The 14,173-nt window shown below is 40.6% G+C and overlaps 1 protein-coding gene across 1 annotated transcript in view; it reads right to left on the bottom strand.

Annotated features, from left to right (window-relative positions):
* Window positions 1–7,930, bottom strand: part of LOC116514750 (interleukin-1 receptor type 1-like) — a 40,610-nt gene extending 32,680 nt beyond the window's left edge. The window contains exon 1 of the mRNA XM_032226436.1: window positions 7,679–7,930. The gene's annotated coding sequence lies outside the window, so the exon portion shown is untranslated. The remainder of the gene's footprint in view (window positions 1–7,678) is intronic.
* Window positions 7,931–14,173: the final 6,243 nt, after the last annotated feature.

The following is a 14,173-nucleotide window of genomic DNA, read 5'->3' as shown; positions in this document are numbered from 1 at the left end:
TGAAGATCAATCTTTAATCATCTATAATTTAAAAATGAAATGATTAAAAAATTCAGCTAAAATATACAGGAACAAGTCCAGAAAATAGCCCAAATTGTATTTGTTTCAGAAGGTTCATGCTGATTCTCTTTTTTAATGAAGTGTTTCATTTTTCCAAAGTTTTCCTATATACAATAAAACTAAAAAATAATTACTACCTACTTTTTAAATATTTTCCTCTCTTTCATAATCTCTTTCACTATGATACTATTTGAGTCTTGCATATGAGTACAGTTATAGTAACTATTTCTTTTCCATGTTTGTATTTTAGATTTTTTTTCCTCCCCTCTATATTATTTGTATAAATAAAGCAGCAGCATAGCTCCTTCTATTTCCTCATATCCCTATACAGTGAGTTGGGTGAAGAGAGTAACTGTTGCGAGAGGTGGGAGTGGGAGGCACCGTCCTTCGGTGGTTCTCCTCCTACCTCTTGGACAGGTCGCAGTCGGTGTTGGTCGGAGGGCAGAGGTCGACCCCTAGGCCCTCAATTATGGGGTGCTGCAGGGTTCGGTCCTGTCCCCCCTCCTATTTAACATCTACATGAAGCCGCTGGGTGAGACCATACGCCGGCATGGGATTAAGTACCACCAATATGCGGACGATACGGAGTTGTATCTGTCCGCCCCGTGCCAACTCAGCGAAGTAGTAGAAGTGATGTGCCAGTGCCTGGAGGCTGTTAGGGTCTGGATGGGAGTAAACAAGTTGGCACTCAATCCAGACAAGACCGAGTGGCTACTGATGTTCCCTCCCAAAGATTGGCCAAGTATTCCATCTCTCAGGCTGGAGGATGAAATTATACGCCCCTCAGAGAGGGTTCGCAATTTGGGAGTCCTCCTGGATCCCCAGCTGACTTTAGAACACCATTTGTCGACTGTGACCAGGGGGACCTTTGCCCAGGTTCGCCTGGTGCACCAATTGCGACCCTACCTGGATCAGGAGGCCCTTCAGACAGTCACTCACGCCCTTGTGACCTCAAGACTGGATTACTGTAACGCGCTCTACATGGGGCTGCCCTTGAAGAGTGTTCGAAGACTTCAGCTAGTACAGAATGCAGCAATAGCAATAGCAGTAGACTTATATACCGCTTCATAGGCCTTTCAGGCCTCTCTAAGCGGTTTACAGAGAGTCAGCATATTGCCCCCAACAATCTGGGTCCTCATTTTACCCACCTCGGAAGGATGGAAGGCTGAGTCAACCCTGAGCCGGTGAGATTTGAACCGCTGACCTGCTGATCTAGCAGTAGCCTGCAGTGCTGCATTTAACCACTGCGCCACCTTGGCTCTTGATCGTGGGTGCACCCAAGTACACCCACATTACACCTATCCTCCGCAAGTTGCACTGGCTACCCATTAGTCTCCGGACTCGCTTCAAGATGCTAGTCGTTACTTATAAAGCCCTACATGGCATCGGACCTGGGTACCTGAGAGACCGCCTCCTGCCAATTACCTCCCATAGACCGATCAGATCGCACAGACTAGGCCTCCTCCGGATTCCATCTGCCAGCCAATGCCGGCTGGCAACTCCCCAGGGGAGAGCCTTCTCTGTTGCAGCTCCAGCCTTCTGGAACGAGCTCCTTGTGGAGATCCGGACCCTTACTACTCCCCCGGCCTTCCGCAAAGCCACTAAGATCTGGCTGCTCCGGCAGGCTGGGGGGCTGTTGAAATAGCCAGCCCCACTGTATCTATGAATTTTGTGTATTTTAAACTGTTGTTTGTCTCTCTGTCTATTTATCCCCTTCCTCTGTTTATTGTAAGCCGCCCGGAGTCCTTCGGGAGTGAATGGCATACAAGACCAATAAATAAATAAATACAGTGAGTTGGGTGAAGAGAGTAACTGTTACCCAGCCAGCTTCCATGCCTAAGGCAGAACTAGAAGTCACAGTTTGTTGATTTGTTTTCTTTTTTCTACCATTATTAATTCTGTATTTGTAATTTTTCATCAAGCTGAATACCTTCTGTAGATTCTCATCTAGAAGATTTAAAAGATACAATAAACTGTTTCATGTTCACCATATATTATTTATTCATTTTTGTGTTCTATTACAAATTCGGAGTTTGAAAACATTGACTCATGACTCATTATATAATATTAAAAGCCAATAAGGCGCACAAGCACTCAGTACAAAAGAGTCACACAACAGTAGATTTGTATAAAGAAGATCAATTTAAATTTGCCTTGTTCAATGCATGCAAGCAAACAAAGGTTTAATTTAATTTAGGTTGCATTCAAAAATCTCTTAAGCCCTACTTTTGATATTAAATCACAATAGGCTAAATTCAGAAAATGTGCTACTAAGATAAGGTGACCAGATGTCCCGATTTCGGCGGGACAGTCACGATTTCTAACAATTTTTCGTGTCCCGGGGCATTTTTAAAAAGTCCTGATTTTCTGGCTTCATGTTGAAAGCCCAGTGGATTTGCTTAAGAAATCCTAACCGGGGCAAGACAAAAGACACTCTGTCTAACTACCTCTCTCTCTGTCTCATTGAAGATATTAAAATGTTAAAGCAAAAAAACAGACCCCTCCCCCGCCCCTTTTACCTCATTTTATAAGAAAAAATGACCCAGCACCATAGAGCTGCAGGAAATACTTGGCTAGAGAGGTCGCGAGTGTTCCTTCCTGGATTTTCCGGAGGGGAGGGGCACGGAGGTTGGAGGTCGGCTCGTGTGGAAAAAATAGTGGCAAAGTTTCTTTGAAAAATATTTCCCTGACCATTTTAATTTGCTCAGTTCTTTGTATTAACATCTACATCATTCTGGATTGACTTGGAGTGTCTGCCTGCTGGTAAGTGAGCTGGGTTTTTTTCTTTTATTTTTTTAATGTATTTTAAAATAATATTTTATTTATTATACATAGGATTTTTTTAAATAGTCTTATTCTGTGTGGATTCTTTTTTTAAATTGTCTTAGACTATTTAAAAAAAGATTCTATCCAAAATACAAAATACCAGCTGCAGTTATTAACTTAAGAACTGTGGCAAGAAGGTGGTATAATGGGCTTAGTGACCAAAGTTACAATGGCATTGAAAAAAGTGACTGATGACCATTTTTCACACTTAGTGACCATTTTCACACTTAGCGACCGTTGCAGCATCCTCATGGTCACGCGATCAAAATTTTGATGTTTGGCAACAGATTCATATTTATGATGGTTTCAGTGTCCTGGGGTTATGTAATCGCCTTGTGTGACCTTTTGACAAAGTCAAATGGGGAAACCAGATTCACTTATGTTACTAACTTATCAGCTGCAGTTATTCACTTAAGAACTGTGGCAAGAAAGGTGGTAGAGTGACCAAAGTTACAATGGCATTGAAAAAAGTGACTGATGACCATTTTTTACATTTAGCAACCATTTTCACACTTAACGACCGTTGCAGCATCTTCATGGTCACGTGATCAAAATTTTGATGTTTGGCAACAGTTACAATTTATATTTGTAAATTGTAGTTATGTTGAAATAAAAAAATATTACAATACTATTTTTGCCTTGTATGAAAAGTTTTGTTGCTCCGTATAAAATTTTTAATCAACCCCTCCCCCCCCCCCCCCGGTCAAAGGTGTCCCTCTTTACCAATCTGAAAATCTGGTCACCTTATACTAAGACGTACACTTACCATGATGGTAGCACAGCAAACTAAGCTAAAACACTGTAGATCATATGTAGATAATAGTTTATATTATTCCTCAAGATTTGCATAGGCAGAGATAAAAGCAACCCGTATTTGTTTTAAGTATATGTACTTTCTGGTCACTCTTCCGGTTTTCAATAATTCTATACATGATATTCTTCAGGCAAGATCAGGATATTTTCTGTAAATTGTTGGTCTTATTAATTAATTGTAAATTTGTTAACTTTGAATAACTGGTCTTGTTGACCAATTAACGGAATGACTGCATTTTTCAACAAGAAGTGACAAGAAAATAACTACTACTACACTTGTGTCGGAAGCACTTACCAAGGCATTTCTGGGTTCTAAGGGTTAGCTGGTGAAATCACCATTTCCCAGAAGATACCTGAGGGGGTTCCTTTCATGTTCTTGTTATTTTTCCCCATCAAGGTGATACATATTTATCTACTTGCACTTGTATGCTTTTGAACTGCTAGGATGGCAGGAGCTGGGACAAACTGATGGGAGTTCATTTGGTTATGCGGCTTGCATTCATGGTTTTCAAAGTACCAAATTGCCAACCCCTCAATGGTCTTCTGACTCAATGTCCCAACCATGTGAACTACTGTAGCCCCTAGGAAAATAACTTAATGATTGTTTACAATCTATCTTCAACTTTATAATCTGAATATACTACAAACACAATGCAAACATTCAGATGGAAGCAAGATGATAAATAACTCCAAAAGTTAGGCAGAAAGGGAAGCATAACTGAATCTTAAAAAATTAACTCCTTGGATATAACATCTCAGAACGGCCAATAAGTGTGTTTGAGAATGTTTAGATATGTGTTTGGTGTGAATATGGCCGGTTTATAGTAAAAAATGTTTTACTGACATTATCAAAGCAACTCTTGGGTTCTAATCAGAAAGAAATATTGGTGATAGGTAAGATTCCAGTGGGGAGTTGTTATATTGCAGCTGCAGTCTACTCACACGGTACAATTATAGCCTTAAAATTTCAAAATTGGAATGCAAAAATTCTCTTGGCCTGATGTACTTGGCCTTTAATAATATGCTGAAGGGGAATTCTGCAAAATAAGCAGAACTAGGAGAAATACTAATAATTAAATCTTATTAAACATTTACATTATCTTAAGTCAACTTCCTTCAAGTAAACAAAATGATGCCTCTATACATGAACATCACCAGATGGAGTTTGCTGTATTATTGCTAAAAAAAAAAGGTATAGGTACTCAATTGCAGCACCGGAGGCATGGCTAGGTGCTGATTGTGGAACAGATCATGAACTGTTGGAGAGGAGGAGGAGGAGATATTGTACAGCAGAGATGTCAAGATCCAAGATATCTTAGAATCTATTCCCTATTTACAAAAACTTCTAGTACTAGATGTTAGATCAGCACACTGGTCATTACAAAGTCAAAAGGCTAAGGAGTTGATGCAATACTCACTGAAATATAGCAAGCAACAGAAGAAGGATCCATAAAATTTCTAACCAACCGACCAACTGAAAGAGTTAAATATGGTATTTCAATACCATAAAAAGAAAGGTAACAGAGTATACAAACTATTGTGCAATATCCTTAATTATACATGCTAACAAAATAGTGCTTAAGGTAATCCAACAGAGATTAATGCCCTACATGGAAAAAGAGACATAATATGCTCCAACTGGTTTTAGAAAAGACTAAAGAATATAAAATATTGCTGATATAAGATGCATCATTGAGAACACGAATGAATACTAAAAAAAAGTCACTATATGTTACAATTATTATAGAAAGGACTTTAATTGTGTTGCTCATGGCAAGTTGTGGAATATTTTCAGAAAAATGGAATTCCCAGCACAATTTATTATGCTTGTAAGAAAATTATATAAATTCAGGAAGCTATAGTACAGACATAATACAGTGAAACACATTGGGTCTATATTGGCAAAGGAGTGTGACAATGTTGAATGTTTTTCCCATCTTTATTCAATCTATATGCTGAATATATATTATGGGAAGCTGAATTTGAAGAAGATAAACATAGTTTTAAAACTGAGAAAAAACTTAAATAACCTACCCTATGTTGATTATTGTACCATGATAGCCATATACAAAAAATAAATAAAAGGAAAAAAAAACCCTTCCCAAGGCAAGGGTTTAAAAACCAGTAGTATTAGGTACCACTTATTAAAATCCAATTATGTTGTCTATACACCTTTCAATTATTGATCAATATATTTGATTAGTCAAGTATTTCATTGTTGACATAAGAATAAACATTAAATATCAGTCAATAAACTATCATAATCTCAGCCTGGAGACATGGAATTTATTGGCTTTACTAGGACTATTGTAATAATAGATTTGAGTTTCACTTTCTATGGGGCATACTGGTAATACTGTATTTCTAAAAATCATCTATTAATAATGCAATCCTTGGCTTTTCTAGGATACAACATTTCCAACTAAGAATAGTTTCTTCCATCTTCAGTTATTTTTTCTCACTCCATTTGCCTTTTACCAGGCAAATGAGAAATAATTTCTCCTTTTCAGCATGCCAAACATTTCAACATTTTTATATAACTCCAGATTGCAAATTTGAACTCAAAGAATAAATAAAACCACAAGCCACATGTCATATTGGAAAAATAAACCTGTAAATGATTCTACAAATACCTTGGCCAACTTTACACGGACTCTGTATCATGAGGTAGAATTAGTCAGAACCTCGCATTCCCCTTTCCCACTTTTTGACCAGAGAGAAACAATTAAAGGAAAATACCCAGGATTTGTCAGGGTGTGACTTTTAGTAAGGGAGAAATTACTCTTTGACCGTCTGGAAGTACTCTGTAAAAGCAAAATCAACAAGCCCCATTTACACTCATGCCAAATCAAAGCTGCAGCCAACAGATTTTAACCACGAAATCAAGAAATCAATGAGTCAAGAAAATAACATCAACGGCCAGGGTCCGGTAATAAATACAACCAAGAGTAAAACAGTTATTCTACTTCAGCTTCAACCACAACAATTCCCAAACACACAATAGATACAAACCTAAGGTAAACTGCTTCAAAAAATACTTCAGCAACAGAGTGGTCAATGCCTGGAATGCACTACCTGACACTGTGGTTTCTTCCCCCAAACCCCCAAAACTTTAACCTTAGGCTAGTGGTTCCCAACTTGGGGTCCACACCCCGCAGGGGGGGCAGTTTTATTTTTAATGGTGACAATTTGAACCTTGTTTAAACCAAGTTAATGTCTTTTAGGCTTCCTCCACTTGAGTAGAGTTCACTTTTTGAGTAAAGTAAGAATTATATGTAAAGGGGGGGGGAGTGGCCCAAAAATGGTCGGGAACCATTGCCTTACACTGTCTACTGTCGACCTCACCCCATTCTCAGAGGTCTTTAAGGGGCGCGCATAAGCGGACCAAGATGTCTACCGTCCCTGTCCTAATGTTCTCTTTTATTCGTATCCATTTCATGCATTCAAAATCATGTTTATACCTATATATGTTATCCAATACATGCTTGACGAAAAAATAAATAAATAAATAAATAAATAAAACAGTCATTCTACACTTTTTAAAATGTGGTTTAGATGCATCGAATCCTCTTTCGAAGAGCCAGAGGTGGAACTGGAAATGTGCCCTGTTGAGCACGCCAGGTGCCCCTGCCTGTCAAGGTTTAACAGGAATGCGACGAAGGAGCCTTTGGCGGAGAAGCAAAAAGCAAGAGGTTGAGAAGGCAAGTCCCTCCAGCCGGTGGCTGACAGGCCCGGGCGAGAGAAGGGGAGAAGTGCCGGCATCCACGAGGCGAGTCACTCCCTTTCGGGGGGGGGGCGGATTCTCCGCCGCGAGTCCTTCTCTTCCTTCGAGCTGAAGAAAGGTCTTCGGGACCGCTATTGCTCCGCGCTTTCCCCCCCCAAACACCTCAGCCAAATGATCCGTTGGCGCGCAAAACGGAGACCCGCTCGCCGCCCCCCAAAATACATCCTAACTGCCCCGCCATCTTCCCGGCCTTACCCGGACTCCAGCGCGCAAGCAGGACGAGCCTCTTCAACCTAGGCTACCCCAGGCAGCCACTTTTCCCCGTCTCGCCTCAGGCGGAGAACCGCGAACAAAGATCCGCCCCCGCAATTATCTCAGCCCGACTCCCCGCCCCGCGAGGGAGGATAGTTCGGGGGAGAAGCCGCGCGGTCGGCGGAGATCTGGAGCGCTCGGAAGCGGAGAGGCTGGAGGACGGAGGCAGTGATGCCCGAGCTTGTGACCCGCCTCAAAAAATCTGCCCCTCCCAGATGTCACTTTAGAGAAACTTGTCAAAGCAGGACCGGATCGTCGTTTGGAACGAGTACAATATGCTTTTAATCTCCCATTTCTATCAAATGGATTGGGCGGATTTCAGTTGCTCCCATAAAATAAATACACCTAAGACTTCATGGAAGACTTGAACCTGTTGACCAGGTTCAAGGTAAGGACAACCCAGTTTCAAAATGATAAACACAATCAGGCCTGTAAGCATGCAAGTGTCAAATGTCATGGATGTAAAAGTGGAGAATAAAGCTAAAGACGTGAAACAGCCATGTAACCTTTCGAGTTACAATTGTTCATTCTGTTAATGCTCAGTAAAAAAAAGTTTTTTGTCATCCAAACCAGCGAGGTTTCAAACTTCAGCCTGTGGAACCAGTTAGTTAACAATTTCCCAGAATCTTAAATTAAGAGGCAAAGTGATAGAAAATTGGCTGCGTTTCTCTGGTGTTTTGTTTCTTTTCCTTTCAATTTTTCATCGAGTCCTTCAAGTTCTTATGAAACCCTTGGGACATTCCAGAAGCGATGTCAAGAAGTCATCTACTTACAGGACAAGTTTTTGCTGTATTACAGGATTGAATTTATACAATTTACATCTCTCTAATACAAAACTTCTGCTTCATCTGCTGTTTAAAAAAAGATAAATAAAGCCGTGCTTTTCCATTCTTTTATACTTAACTATGGGTGTTCATAAGTGACAGTTTTCCTGATATTTTTTCATACATGGTTAACTATTTAATCCTAGGCAAATGTATCTGGAAAACAGTCATGGGGGAAAAGTGGTAGAACAAAAGAGGAGTGTTATTTATTTTTGCCCAGTTTCTAAACTGGAAATAGACTATCAGAACAATCCAGAATGGCAACCCACGGCATACAAGACAGACAAGCATTCTGCCATTGTGGGGTTTAAAGGAAAGAACAGGATTGCTCTAAATAGTGAAAACATCTCAAATTTTATCAGAAATTTATTTATCCAACAATACTCTTCGACATTATATTTGGCCAGGTTTAGTATGGTTTGCTTAATTTTGGCTTGGCACCACAGTCTCTGTGATTTGTAAGTAATGGTTCATAACTTGTTTATTCAGTGACCAATTGATAGTTCCTTGTGGAGCTGAATTGCTTGTTTCTGACAGTCATTCTTTAGCATGAACTTGCTGTTTTGAACATGGTGCAAAGAAGTTATTTTGCCTGCTATCTCAGCCAAACCACCATAGATCCTGGAGTGGTTTCAAGTGACTACTTCATGCATAAAGGAAATAGTCAGTTTACTAGTCCAGCCCATTCTCATAAACATATTATGCATTTGAATTAATTACAGTTAATATTGTAACAGGACAAAGCTGTCAGACTACCAAGTTATTCCATCCATAATAACTATTGAAAACTGAATATGGTATATTATGTCATTGATTTTTCTCAAATCCTCTTACAGTAATTATAGTTTCACCTGAACTTGGAAAAAGGGGACAAAATTTGTTATTAATACATATAGGACAGACAATTGCAATAGCTTACGTATTTATCTGATAATTATTTTGCTAGTTAGATATAGTCAATGTGCATCTAATACATTTTCTGTCATTTTTACAGTACATGCATTGGATTTTTAAAAATCAAATATGAAACTGAAGGCATCAAGTATGACTTACAACATATGGACAATAGTAAAATTATTAATAGGATTTTAAAACTACCAATAGTGTGGTGTATTTAATTAAGATTTATTGAACTAAGATGACACTAATAGACAAATAGTTAGCCAGCCATTCGAATGGCAAATGTACTAGTTATAAATTCAGTGCTGGAATTTCCACTTACAGAAAGGATAGGCAATATTTTTGACCCAAATAATTTAATACAACTACTAAGATCAAACTAGCTAGTTGGGCAAATGAAGCAGTCAGTGTCATGAAGGTTGACAAATTGGAAATACCTGGAGTAGCCATCTCATTGTGTCTAAGTACAGGGGTTTTTTTTTGGAATGAAGTATCGTTGAGATGATAAATAAACATTATCAGTTTGAGTGAGGCAAACTGAAGGAATGTCAGAGTCATTTTTATTTGGATAAAGCTTGAGTATATCAGCTTTTATCAGTTGTCAGCATAGCATATCCCACCAGCTCAGAGGTGGGTTGCTACCAGTTTGTACTGGTTCGGGCGAACCAGTAGTGATATTTTGGCCTTGGTCACCCAAACCGCCAGCTATCCAGGCTGACCACAGTTCCCCAGTCAGCGATGCCGTTGCTGGCATGTTTTTACTATTTTTTCATGTTCTGCACATGCACAGAACAGTTTACGGTCAACTGTGCATGTGCATGCAGCAAATCGGCAGCAACGCTGGCAGCAACCCATCCCTGCACCAGCTCATCCAACTTCCAGTCTCCTCAGTGCAATCATTTTCCTTCAGCTAGCACTGGTATCCTTGGTTTATTCCTGATCTTATCCTCTTATGCTCACTGGTAGGTCCTTCTGCCATCTTCAGGCTGGTGTTTTCGGTTTCGTGCTTGTGTGAGTAAAGAGTGGTCGGAGCTGCCGTCTCTCTATAAATCTTCGTGTGGGGGTGTGTGGAGTGCTGGCTTTGTTGCTGTAAGTGGGTTGATTAGCTGTGTAGTTGCATCCTGATTGGTAGATGGAGTTGATGTTTCTAGATTGTTCGGCTGTTTCGTATCATCCTGTGTGGCTGAGGTGCTGGCTGTGTGTCCGTTGTTCTTTTTTGTTGTAACAACCTAGGTGGTAGGTGTGGCTCGTTTGTTGACTAGGGCTGGTTTCCAGATGTCTGGTAGGTGGGAGGTATTGTCATGTTTATTCATGTTGTGGGCGTGTTTTTCTATTTCGATGGCTTCCATAATTATTCTCTTGTTGAAGTGTTCAGTTTTGGAGATTAATTTGGTTCCTTCAAAATCAATTTCATGTCCTGTTGCTTTAAGGTGCTAGAAAAGGGAGGAAGTTTTTTCTTTTTTTCTGACTGCGTTCTTGTGTTCTGCGATGCATGCATATTTTCCTAGCATTTTTCCGGCAAGTGCAGGGTCCACTTGTTTTGTATTAACCAAATGTTGATCCATTGATTGCTACAACAATTTACTGATAATCTTCTCACCCAAGCCTGACATTGTGGGCTGAGAGAATGTGACTGTCCAAAGGCAGCCAGTTGGCTTTCATGCATAAGGCACTACTAGAACTCACAGTCTCCTGGTTTTTAGTCTGGTGTCTTAACCACTAGACCAATTATTAACCCTAATCTTGACTTAAATAAGTAGAGAGCATTATTGGCAATGACAGCTAATATTCAATGCTACAATTGTATATTGAGCCCTTCAAACTACAGCTTTGATTTCCAGAAGTAAGTGAAACTCAGATTTTATTTCCAGAAGCCATGAATACTAACTTTGGGCAAATAGACAAGAACAATTTGGCTTTAAAAAAGATATCATATGTCTGTTTTTTACTTCAGTCAACAAAGGTCAAAAGTATCAGGCTGCATTTGGGAATATGCCTGATTTACACACAGTTGTCTGAAAATGTCACAGAGAAATGGAACAAAGAAGTTGTGAACTGATTTTAGCTAGTGTCAATTTACAGCAGTTCTGGAAATCTTTTTTAATTATTATTACAAATGTGCCGGTGTTTTCTTCTTGAAGACTTAAAAGTAAGGCAATATACCAACATTTCTCTAAGCATGTCCAGTACTTCTGCCAAAGAGGCTCCTGTAAGCAGCATACAAACCTCCATAATTATACCGCTCCTGCCCTGAAGCTTGCAATTTAAAATGCATGAATCATACTGCAAGAAAAAGAATTGCATGAAGAAAAGCTATGAAGTTTGGGAGTATGAATTCTCACTTGATTGCTTAAAGTTTTCACCGAATGTATTATATGTCTGAACTGCCTTCCTTTTTCCTGACTTCGATTGTGGTCCTTTGCAATTCTTTGTTTGTTTGTTTGTTTGTTTACTGTTATGGGAATAAATAGTAGATCTGGATGAGAAAATAGTTAATGTTGATAATTAACATTTTAACAGGTTTTGCAAATATAGCTTTAGGCTACATATGGTCTGATGAACCTTGATTCTGTTACCAAAGTTATTGCCAAAGTTTCATGTTGAAGGATTGATTGATATCTATCGACTATCATTTATATATGGCATCCAACTCAAAGATATCTTGAAACACAATTTCTTTCAGTAATTTCTGCTATTGGGTCTCTATAAAACCTAAAAGTCCCATTCTTTTTTAATTTAATTGTTAATTCATAGTGAATGCTCTGTCACTTTGTTGAATGTTCCAGACACTGGAGATTATATTCTATAATTTATATTGCCAATTGTTAAATCCTGAGATTATAATTTTCCAGTTTCTTTTTAGATGCTTTGTCACTTGGTATTGCTACATGTATACTATATGTGCTTTTAAATACTGTGATGTTTGGCATGTTGCATTCTAGATGTTCCATTAATTTTTTACATGGTGTTCTGGACCCTTTTTTCAACACATGATCATACCAATACTTTTGCACATGAAATCCATACTTTCCAATGTATTTTTTCCCTATTGGATCTTGTCTTGTTTTATAATCTGCCTGAATAATTTTTCTACAACTACCTATTATATTGTCAATGGTCTCCCCCTCTGAGGGAGATGAGTGGTTCAAAATGTGAAAAATAGATAAATAAATAGCTCTTTTTCTTAGTTATTTAAATTCTCATTTTATAACACTAAATGCCCATATTGGTAACAACCGGTCTGTCATAGTCTTATTCAAAATATTTTGGGCTAATAGTCTCTCATATTTGTACTTGTATTTGTATTTATTTGTCTTGTATGCCACCCACTCCCGAAGGACTCCGGGCAGCTCACAATAGACAAGGGAAGGGGGAAAACTAGACAAAGGCAACACTTTAAAACAAAACCGCAACATTCACAATTTCCGTGGAGCTGCATGTTTCACAGGCCCCCCAGCCTGCTGGAGCAGCCAGGACTTGGTGGCTTTGCGGAAGGCCGGGAGGGTAGTAAGGGTCCGGATCTCGATAGGGAGATCATTCCAGAGGGCTGGAGCTGCAACAGAGAAGGCTCTCCCCTGGGGGGTCGCCAGCCGACATTGGCTGGCAGATGGAATCCGGAGAGGCCTAACCTGTGAGATCTAATCGGTCTGAGGGAGGTAATCGGCAGGAGGCGGTCTCTCAGGTACCCAGGTCCGATGCCATGTAGGGCTTTATAGGTAGCAACCAGCACCTTGAAGCGGATTCGGAGACTAATGGGTAGCCAGTGCAGCTTGCGGAGGATAGATGTGACATGGGTGTACCTGGGTGCACCCACAATCGCTCGCGCGGCTGCATTCTAGACTAACTGGAGTCTTCGAACACTCTTCAAGGGCAGCCCCATGTAGAGCGCATTACAATAATCCAGTCTTGAGGTCACAAGGGCGTGAGTGACTGTCTGAAGGGCCTCCCGATCCAGGTAGGGTCGCAATTGGTGCACCAGGCGAACCTGGGCAAAGGTCCCCCTGGTCACAGCCGACAAGTGGTGTTCTAAAGTCAGCTGGGGATCCAGGAGGACTCCCAAATTGCGAACCCTCTCTGAGGGACATATAATTTCACCCCCCAGCCTGAGAGATGGAATAATTGGCCAATCTTTGGGAGGGAACATCAGAAGCCACTCGGTCTTGTCTGGATTGAGTGCCAACTTGTTTGCTCCCATCCAGACTCTAACAGCCTCCAGGCACTGGCACATCACTTCTACTGCTTCACTGAGTTGGCATGGGGCAGACAGAGTTGGCATGGGGCAACTGCGTATCGTCCGCATATTGGTGGTACTTAATCCCGTGCCGGCGTATGATCTCACCCAGCGGCTTCATGTAGATGTTAAATAGGAGGGGGGACAGGACCGAACCCTGCGGCACCCCGTAGTTGAGGGGCCTTGGGGTCGATCTCTGCCCTCCGACCAACACCGACTGCGACCTGTCCGAGAGGTAGGAGGAGAACCACCGAAGAACGGTGCCTCCCACTCCCACCTCTCGCAACCGTCGCAGAAGGATACCATGGTCAATGGTATCGAAGGCTGCTGAGAGGTCAAGGAGCACAAGGATAGAGGGGTGACCCTTATCCCTGGCCCGCCAGAGATCATCGATCAGCGCGACCAAAGCAGTTTCCATGCTGTAGCCAGGCCTGAAACCCAACTGAAAGGAGTCCAGGTAATCGGCTTCATCCAAGGACCGTC

The sequence above is a fragment of the Thamnophis elegans genome, chromosome 11, assembly GCF_009769535.1.
Source record: "Thamnophis elegans isolate rThaEle1 chromosome 11, rThaEle1.pri, whole genome shotgun sequence".
NCBI classification, from domain to species: Eukaryota; Metazoa; Chordata; class Lepidosauria; order Squamata; family Colubridae; genus Thamnophis; species Thamnophis elegans.
The sequence above is the reverse complement of the archived record's forward strand: the minus strand, read 5'-3'. Positions and strand labels throughout refer to the sequence as shown.